Source organism: Garra rufa, chromosome 18 (assembly GCF_049309525.1).
Source record: "Garra rufa chromosome 18, GarRuf1.0, whole genome shotgun sequence".
NCBI lineage: Eukaryota > Metazoa > Chordata > Actinopteri > Cypriniformes > Cyprinidae > Garra > Garra rufa.
The window spans coordinates 23,032,058-23,043,213 of NC_133378.1; positions in this window are offsets into that span (position 1 = coordinate 23,032,058).

The following is an 11,156-nucleotide window of genomic DNA, read 5'->3' on the forward strand; positions in this document are numbered from 1 at the left end:
TTTAAATCTTTAGCTACTGAATGAGCGAGTCAGACTGGAACACAGAACACAGACAGGGAGACAATTAATACTCAGCGCAAAAAACATTCATTGTACTGAAACATCTGTCGGTGAATGTTAAATTTAGATTTAAATTCAACATGTAGTGCACGTATTTATGGAGGGTAGGAACGGCTGTGACGGTGGCAGATTTTTACCATCGCCGGTGGTGCGGTGTTTTATATATAAATAAATGAGGCTCAAACATTATTCACAATCATGCGTGTTTATTTTAGCAATTCCGTCGGTGAACAAGCAGCCTACAAAACGCTAAAATAAAAGAAATAATACATTTAAATAAGAAAGTAGCCTAAATAAGTGTTAAATAGGCACGTTAAATATAAACAAATATTTGTTGCAAAAATTCCTAACCTCGACAGCTCATCTGAATTACTGGCCGAGTTCTCTTTCTCTTGTTCTTTGTTTTCCTGGCATTACTTATTTTTTCCTCTCATTTCTTTATCTTTTTGTTTTAATTTCTGTATCTTTACATTCATTATAATCTTTTCGTTATAATGAACTGTTGCTGTGTTGAACTTGAAAAAAACACTCGACACTGGGAGTCGATTCCTGACCTGGAGTCGATTCCGACACTAGGGCTAGTGAGAGTCGAGGAATCGACTCTTTTGGAGTCGACTCCCCATCTCTACTCGTAACTGGGAGTACATCGATCTAGTACGAGTTCACGAGTGGGAAGTCACGGGTTTGACTGCCGTTCCAGTGCACTTTCACCGGTAGAAGGTCGGAAAAACAGGGGTTACGGGTTGTCTGGAAAGCGGCATTGCAGCCAAAAACAGCAAAATAACCAAAAGCTACAGTGACACTGGCAAAACTAATACATACGGTAAACAACAGGATAAAAACGACAGATTATGTCCATGTTTTTTTCCACAATATTACGTTTTATCATGTACGGAAAGCACATAACGTTACTCTATTTCTCTCGCTCTCTCTCACTCACAGACGCACACACATACGTTACAGTTAGCACTCGCACTAATGTTGTTAGCGCATCTCTGACGATAAACAACTTAAAAACGACATGACAGTTCTCACGCGAGGTAACAACGGCGTGGTCTTGAAGAAAATGAACTTAAAGTTTAACTGTCAGTAGAGACGATGCTGCCAGTCACCTTTGAGAGACACAGACTTGAGAGAGGTAATTTACGATCTTAAACTCTCTCCCCCCTCTCTTGCCGTCCGTCTGCTTGTCTGTCGGTCTGTCTAAACTTCATTATAAAACGGTTAGTTCCATTCCTCAATTCTGATTGGTCAGCAGCTGTGTCGTATTCATGATACGGCACGGCTATGACCGCTTCACTCAACGGTTTTGTGTATCATTGAACCTCCTTAGCAACCACCCTTAGCAACGTAAACACAGCTGCAGCAGTTAGGGACTACTTTTTACAGCGGAAGGCAGTTAATGATTTTACTTTATGAAAACGTACAACCTAATTTACATATAAATTAATATATATTTTTGATATTAATATTTTTATTGTGTGGTAATTTTGAAAATCGTGGATTTATTCATGATACAGCACGGCCTCTCGTACCTTATTGCTTAATTATTAACTGCATTTACTAACGTTCTATTAACTTTAGTTTGCTATCAACGGCTCAAGCGTCGTTACTAGGTCTAAAATGACATTTTGGAACTAGCAACGAAGCTGTTGGATGAGCTGCGTAAGAAATTAATCCTACTCACAATAGCGTTTTAAGGATAAAAACCGGACGAATGTCTTGAAATATATCATCTGATCGATGTCTTGATGTGTGGTAACTGTAGTATAAGCGGAATAATTGACTTCGGGCTGTAGAATTCTGCAAAAATAATGCACACCTGAGGTGGTGATGCGGTCGTGACCGCATCACCACCTTTTCTAAGAATTCTACGGCCCGTCGTCAATTATTCCTTACTTAATATCCTATTGATTTTTGGCCTCAAAGAACCCATGCAATGTATTGTTGGCTATTGCTACAAATATACCCATGCTACTTATGACTGGTTTTGTGGTCCAGGGTCACATTTTATAGAATGTTGGTAACCAAACAGTTCTGGTGCTCATTGACTTCCTCTAAATATCATCTTTCATGTTCCACAGGGGAAAATAAAATAATAAAATAATAATACTACAGATAATTCAAGTTTGAGAAAACAGTGAGTAAATGATGATAGAATTTCATTTTTGGAGGAACTAATATCAGGAAGAAATGTTACTGTGTATAATATTTTAGCATTTGTGTAAGGTACATGGAAAAAATTCTTAATTGCGCAAAAAGTTAAAGGGATAGTTCACCCAAAAATGGAAATTCTGTCATTAATTACTCACCCTCATGTTATTCCAAATCCGCAAGACCTTAGTTTATTCTCAGAACACAAATATTTTTGATGAAATCCGAGAAGCTATGAAATACTTTTTGTGCACAAAAAATAAAATAAATATAAATTAAATAAATTTAACAATTCCTACTCTTCTATATTAGTCTTTGACGCGCGCTCAAAAGACCCCAACTTTTTGTACTCGAAAACGAAGAAATTAATACTTTTATTCATTAAGGATAATTTTCTATTCATCAAAAAATGTATAATGGTTTTCACAAAAATAGTTTTCAACATTGATAATTTTTTCCATTTTTTTTAATTCAGCTTTGCCATCACAAGAATAAATGACATTTTTAAAACATATTTTTATAAACTATATATTTCACAATATTCCTGTTTCACTGTATTTTTGTTCAAATAAATGCAGCCTTGGTGAGCTTAAGTATGATAATTATTACATTTTTTATATGCATTTAAGTTGTGAAATGTTATGATACTTATTGTTTTTTAACTAGGTCTTTTATTCTCACCAAGGCTGTTTTTATTTGATCAAAACTACAGCAAAACTGTAATATTGTACATTTTTATTGCAATTTAAAATAAATTTTTTGTATTTTAGTATTTTCTGTTAGTACTTTCTTTCAGCTATTACTCCAGTCTTCAGTGTCACATGATCTTTCAGAAATCATTTTAATGTGCTGATTTTGTAAACATTTCCTATTATTATCAGCCCTGCTGCTTAATATTTTTGTGGAAAGGATACATTTTCAAGATTCTTTGATAAGTAGAAAGTTCAAAATAACATTTATTCATTTTACTGCCACTTTTCAATCAGTTTCTTTAGTAAGAACATTGGTAAAAAAAATAAATAAATAAATAATAATAATAATTAAGACTTTATTTAACAGTTTCTTCTCTTCTGTGTCATGCAGAAATTGTTGAATAAAGTAAGACCACTGATGTCACATGGACTATTTTAACAATGTCTTTACAACCTTTCTGGGCCTTGAACACTTTTAAAACCTGAATGACAAACTTCAGTAGAAAGTAAAAGCATTCATAGCGGAATGTTAAAGCTGCTGTACAATGAAAGTGAATGGTGACCAAAGCCGTCAAGCGAGATTTTTTCGATTTGAAACCTCACAATTGGTTTCAGAAGCAGTTTAATGATGTTTTATGTTGCTTATTGTCTCAACAGCCCCTGGTCACCATTCCACTGTATAGAAAAGAGCAGCTTTGACAGTCAGCTAAACATCAAACAGATTTGGAACGACATGAGTATTACTAAATAATGACCGAACATTGATTACTAGGTGATCTGTTCCTTTAATAAACAAAATGTTTTTTGGATTAAGAGCAAGACCCTCCAAAGCTGATCCCATTAGAGTTTTGCTCTCTGACTGATGTGAGCAAACAGCTGAGCACTCTCGCTTTACCCACCGTGACCTCAGCTTTGCGGCACGAACACCTGTGCTGTGCGCTTACGCACACGTACAGACACATTTGGGCAGTACATCTGATACGATGTACGTTAGCGTTTGCTTTAAGGAGAAGATTCATTTCAGGATTACAGTATTGTCCTCTTGTTATTTTAGCATCTGTGTTTGTGTATTACCCCTCGTAGCCGTCTGTTGTTAGGCAGCTCTGTTAATGAGGGCAGGGGGGCTGGGGGCTCTGTCGCAAGCCACTGCGCATGTCCCAAGCCCTGAAGCACCGTGATATGAGGGCCTGTGATGAGTTTACAGCATGGAAAAGCAGCTGCAGGCATAGCTGTACAGCAGAGGAGACGCTAACACGGCCCCAGTGTCTGTCCAGCGGCTATCCGGTCACCATAAACCAACCTCAGCTAGCTTTTTTCACCTGAGCTCAGTCTACGTAAACATCAATCCAAGCTCATAAATGGCACTTGCGGTTTTGTATCATATTAGATACACCCTATATAAGAATTTTTACTTACGCTACTGTTTAAAAGGTTGGGGTCAGTAAGTTTTATTTTTTGGAAGAAGAAAATAATACTTTTATTCATCAAGGATGCATTAAATTGATCAAAAGTGACAGTAAAAACATTTTGAATGTTGCATAAAATACTCTTGTTTAGAGCTTTCTATTCATCAAAGAATCTTGAAAAATTCAATTTAATCGTTTTCAACATTGATTATATATTGGTCAAAGATGATTGTTGTTGTTGTTTTTCTAAAAAAAAAAAAAAAATTTATTGCATTTTTGTTTTTGTTTTTCTGAGCAAAAAATAAATATCTTACATTTTTCCCTAATTTACAGAAGACCACTTTCACCACAAATTCTAATTAGTTGTAATTCTACAATTTGCCACTATTCCAGGTTTTGCCCATTTGTCAGTAAGATTTTTTTACTCATTTAAAACACAATATAATTTAATATGCTCCCTTATTCTTTTATAGATTTAAAAATGTACAAATCAGAATAAGCATGTTGTTTGAATTTTTACATAAATATTGTGTTACACTGAATGACAATGTAGCATTATTTCAACCAAATATTGACAATTTATTCTTCAAAAACTTATTTAAAACCTTTAAAGTAGACACTTTACTTACATTTAATGTACTTTCTATGGACATAAAATCACTTTTGTAAATTTCTTTTGACATGGGCATCTTTTACCCCTATATATTTTTAGAAAATCCAGCTGTCATCACAGGAATAAATTAAGTTTTTATAACTTTGAGAAAAAAAAAAAGTTACTTTTTGTTGTAATATTTCACAATCTTACTATTCTGCTGTATTTTTGTTCAGGTAAATGCAGCCTTGGCGAGCTTAAGTATGATAATAAAGATTTTTTATGCATTTATGATGTGGAAATGTTATGATATTTATTGTTTTTGAATGAAGTCTCTTATTCTTACCATGGCTGTTTTAATTTGATCAATAATACAGCAAAACAGTAATATTGTAAAATTTTATTGCAATTTAAAATAAATCAAGACTCAAGAATCCAGTCTTCAGTGTCACATGATCCTATAGAAATCATTTTAATATGCTGATTTGGTAAATATTTCGTATTATTATCAATATCAAAGCTTGTTATTGAAACTGTTACTAATTTTTAAGATTCTTTGATGAATATAAATTTCAAAATAACATTAATTTACTTTTCTAAAAATTATAAATGTCTTTAATAGCACTTTTGATCAGTTCAATGTGTCCCTGTTGAATAAAAATATGAATAACTAAAAAAAAAAAATATTAATATTAATCAAAAATACAAAAAAAGGTAATATTGTGAAATATAATTTAGAATAATGGTTTTCTATTTGAATATACTATAAAATATAATTCATTTTTGTGATCAAAGCTGAATTTTGCAACATCATCACTTAATTTATTTATTTATTTTTTTGGAACCTGTGACTTTATTTTTTTGATGGATAAAAAGTAAAAAAAAAAAAACAGCATTTATTTAAAATAGAAATCTTTTGTAACAATATACACAATTGCTCAAAACTGTGGGGTCAATAATATTTTTTCTTTCTTTTTTTCTAAGAAATAAATTGTTAAATTGATAAAAAAGTATAGTATAGAGACTTATATTGATAGAAAAGATTTCTATTTTGAATAAAAGCTGTTTTTCTTTTTACTTTTTATTCATCAAAAAATCCTGAAAAAGTATCACAGGTTCCATAAAAATGAGAAGCATGACAACTGTTTCCAATATTATTAATAATAAATCAGCATTTCTGAAGGATCGTTTGACACTGAAGACTGGAGTAATGATGCAAAAATTCAGCTTTCCATCACAGGAATAAATTATACTTTAAGGTACATTAAAATAAAAAATGGTATTTTAAATTGCAATAATATTTCACAATTTTACAGTTTTTTTTTCTGTATTTTTGATCAAATAAACAGCCCTGATGAGCATAAAAGACTTCTTTAAAAAACATAAAAAATATTACAGATCCTAAACTTTTGAACAGTAGTGTATATAAAAGTACTAAGTAGTCTTCCGTAGAATGATAACAATATATTTTAAAAAAACATGTTGTGCAATAAAAGAAAAAAAAAAAAATTGGCAAACCCATCAGAAACCGATCATTAAGCACCTGCACGTATTCCATGGAACAAGAAAGGATTTGGCTTCGCATATAGTTTCTACTACACTTTCGCCCTTTCCTCCACTGAATTCTGCGTCAGCAAAAATAAAATCCATTACATCACATATAACATGGTTAACATCATTATCAAACATTTCTGTTGAAATTCCACTAAGCTATTTCACAAAAAACTCCTTAACCTGTTTGATGTGGCCCTTCAAAGCCTTGTTTATTCCACCTCTTACACCCTGTTTTTTTGTACTGTGAGAACTCTGACACCCGTGGTTCTCTCTTGCACACGTTGTCCACTGAAAACAGCCAGAGGTGTGAAGTTAGCACTTCTAACACACCCAGCAAGTCTGAAAAAACATTGGAGAGGGACTTCCCAGACAGGGTCGGGCCGTTAGCCTTGCTCAATGCACAGCTCTGGTTCTTGTGTGTGAGTTTCTGACTTGGTCCTGTCTAAAAGATTCATGACTTTGATAGTACATTGCGAACCAAAGTCTGACTTTCTTATCAAAATAATGTTTGAGATCAGTTTTCCTGTAAACTTATTTTGATTTCAAATAGCGGTCTACTTGAAATTATTTAATAGACACTGTCATAGTATGTTAGGTGTGTAAGAAGCAGGTCAAAGTTTGGTCAAAATGACTATTAGGGATATGAATCACAAGTGAACGGTCTGAGAATGACATATTTTTCCTCTATTTGTTCAGGGATATAATCCATTCACAGGCTAAGCATTTAACCCCATGGGATGCAAACAGAAAATCTCTTTCAGATGAGGAAGCGCATTTTTTAGTTTTTATTTTTTGAGTAAGATCGGAAGAAGAGCTCATAAAATGTCGTGGGCAGTCATATACACTGTTGTGCTTGGCTTGGTTTTTCACTTCCTTCCACATCCTTCCTTTCTCCTTTGTGACAACTTTCAAAAACACAGTCCTTGATGTAAACCTTCTGTTTTTATGGATTATATAAATTCTCAATAGAATGCCGTTGTTACTAGACTATTATTCTACACACAGAACATTTCAGGAGAAGTTTACTTCCAGAACAAAAATGTACAGATAATTTACTCACCCCCTTGTCATCCAAGATGTTCTAGTCTTTCTTTCTTCAGTCGTAAAGAAATAGTTTTTTGAGGTAAACATTTCAAGATTTCTCTCCATATAGTGAACTTCTATGGAGCCTGCGAGTTTGAACTTCCAAAATGTAGTTTAAATGCAGCTTCAAAGGACTCCAAAAGATCCCAAACTAGGAATAAGGGTCTTATCTAGGATATATTCTTAAAAAAACTGATTTTGAATTTATGTACTTAAAAAAAACTCCCATCTCATTTTCTTCTCCAACTTCAAAATCATCCTACATCGCTGCAGAAGTTCCAACCCAGTGTTTACAAAGTGAACGTGCAAAGAAGATCAAACACCCTTTACAAAAAAAGCTGAGATTGGAGTTTTTCGACGTAACCTAACTGTCATGAACTGGAATATATAGAGCTGACATAGAGCTAGACAAGACGAGCATTTGAGGTTAAAAAGTATATAAATTGTCAATTTTTTTAGAGAATAACTTGATAAGACCCTTCTTCTTTGGCTGGGATCGTTTAGAGCCCTTTGAAGCTGAATTTAAACTGCATTTTGGAAGTTCAAACTTGCAGGCACCACTTAAGTCCACTATATGGAGAGAAATCCTGAAATGTTTTCCTAAAAAAAAATGTAATTTCTTTACGACTGAAGACAGAAAGACATGAACATCTTGAGTAAATTATCTATACATTTTTGTTCTGGAAGTACACTAATTTCTTGGCATTATTTGACTATATTGTCATAATTACAGCAGTTCTTTATAGTATACAACTACTATTGAACCTTATAATGCCATAAAATAATAACTGAGAAAACATTTGTACAAAAATCCAAAAGGTTTTTTTAATCAAAGGTTTGGGGGCTTTTTTAAAAGTTTAAAAATTGAAAGTCTGCATTTATTTAAACAAAAATACAGTAAAAACAGGTATATTGTTAAATATAGTTAACTGTTGTTTATTTTAATATTTTTTTGAAGCCTTTAATATATTTTGCATTTTGATCCTTCAGAAATCATTCTAATTTGCTAATTTGGTCCTCAAGATATATTTCGGTAACACTTTCTATGAAGCCTGTATTTATAATACATTATAAGGGTATTCTTAAGGCATTATAATGAATGCATAATGCATTATAAAAAACCTTATAATATTTTGTATCATCTCATGAGTAGTTTTAATGTATTATATTTTTTACTTATTTGTGATTATAGCTTTTATGAGTATGATTACCTCCTCATAGTTATAAGGTATTAGAAGTCTCATGTTTCGCCATGTTACTGATGTCACCTTACTTAAAGCATACAAAGACCACTTATAAGTAATAATATTTCTCAAATAGCCATAAGATCATATGTCAGATCAGATGAATGTGTAATATGATCAGTTTGATTATTTTGATGGTACCCTTTAGACAGCTTTTGATACGTAACTCTGCAACTGCATGTCAACTAGCAGTAATTATTATTAGTAGTATGCTAAATATATGCTAACACTGTATTGTGACGGTTCCCCAAAAGACAAACTGATTTTAAGTAACTTTGCAAGTAGGTGAACCTTCTACCTAGCCTAACCTTAATCTAAGTCTACACTCTAAGGAGTGTTAGTTGGCGAGAGTTAGTTGCTTATAGTCAATAGACTAAGGGGACCATCACAATAAAATGTAATATAACGTAAAAAATAAATGTAATATGATGTAGTCCATTATAAATTTAGTAGATTTAATATGCCGTCCATTGTGTGTTAAAAATAATCATAATCTTAAAAGTTATAACCTCTAATTCTCAAGTATAATAATGTATTATAATTGTTGTTATGATTATTCATGAGATGATATAACATATTATAAGGCCTTTTATAATGCATTATGAAATTCCCCTTACAATGTATTATAAATAGGGGCTTCATAGAAAGTGTTACCTATATTTCTTATTATTTATCAATGTTGAAAACAGAATTATTTCAGTCCTGAATTAAAGTTTCCTGAAAATTTACTCATCCACATGTCATCCAAGATGTTCATGTCTTTCTTTCTTCAAACAAAAGAAATTAAGGTTTTTGAGGAAAACACTCCAATATTTTTCTCCATATAGTGGACTTCAATAGGAGCTACTGGGTTGAAGGATTTAAATTGCAGTTTCAACGCAGCTTCAAAATGCTCTACACAATCCAAGCCAAGGAATAAAGGTTTATCAAGCGAAACATTCAGTCATTTTCTTAAAGAAAAATAAATAAAAAAAGCTAAAGATTTTAACCACAAATGTCTTGCACTTGCTCTGCGATACACATCTGCGATTTCACACATTACATAATCATGCAGGGTTAGATCTTCACCTGTGTTTGAAAAGGTAGGTGGGACTTCCAACTTCAAAATTGGCTGACATCATTGTTTTACCTTTTTAGTAAAGGGCGTTTGACTTTCTTTGCATGTTCGCTTTGTAAACACTGGGTCGGTATTTCTGGCTACATCACGCATGACCTTTCCAGTGTGACTACGTAATGCTTGAAGTCGAACAAGATGAGCATTTGTGGTTGAAAACTATATAAACGTTTCTCATTTCGCTAGATAAGACCTTTATTCCTTGGCTGGGATTGTGTAGAGCCTTATCCCCATTGAAGTCCACTATATGGAGAAAAATCCTGGAGTGTTTTCTTCCAAAACTTTCATTTCTTTTCAACTGAAAAAGAAAGACATGAACATGTTGGATGACATGGGAGTGAGTAAATTATCAGGATAGAAAATCCCAGATTCAGCCCTTCCCTAACATCTAATGATCTGACTTGTGTTCCAAAAAGCAACTGAAACTCAAAGGAGCAGACAGAAACCCATATGACTGCAAGTGAGATTTTCCCAGACTATGTCAGATGTTTCCCTGGTTGTGCTTACACTGTAATTTCCTTTAGGAGGCTCAGGGCTGGATACGCAATGAGCACCTCATGACTCATAGTGTAGTTCTTCAGAGCTTAGACCGAGAACCGGGGAATGATACATCATCTCTGTTTTTCCATGACAGCTCTATGAAAGAGCTCTTTCAAGACTATATCTCTTTTATCACCCATTGCCTTCACTATATTTATTATTTAAAAAAACAGAGGATCTTTGTGAGTTAATAAAACATAGGAATGCTCTCCTCATATTTGTGCAAGACTTTTTATGATTTGTTTTTTATTGCTCTGAACCTCAGCTATTATTAGTGCAAACCCTGGAACTTCTCGGTAAGCTATAAACAATGTCATACTACCTGATAATAGTATAAACGTGCTGTAGCTGTTTAATATGGTGAATTGAGGAATGCTAGAGGTGGAATGTGTCAGTTTAGTGCCTCCGGCATGGCCTCGCTTACATTTCCTGGTTCAGCTGGTTTAGATCAGCAGCCACCCACACTAGAACAATAAGCTCGAAAATTGAATTTCTAAGGGTTTGTATGAAAATATGCCATGGGAATGAAACCATAAATGGCAAGAGTTGAAATGCATGCAAGGAGTTTACGTACACATTTACACGTCATTAGATGAACCATTCAAAGTATGCATTCAAACACAGAACGCCTCATACAATAGCTAATCATCATTAAGACACATACAAAGAGGGAGGCTAGAACCTGTAATTGCATTTGTTATAATGTAATATTCTTGA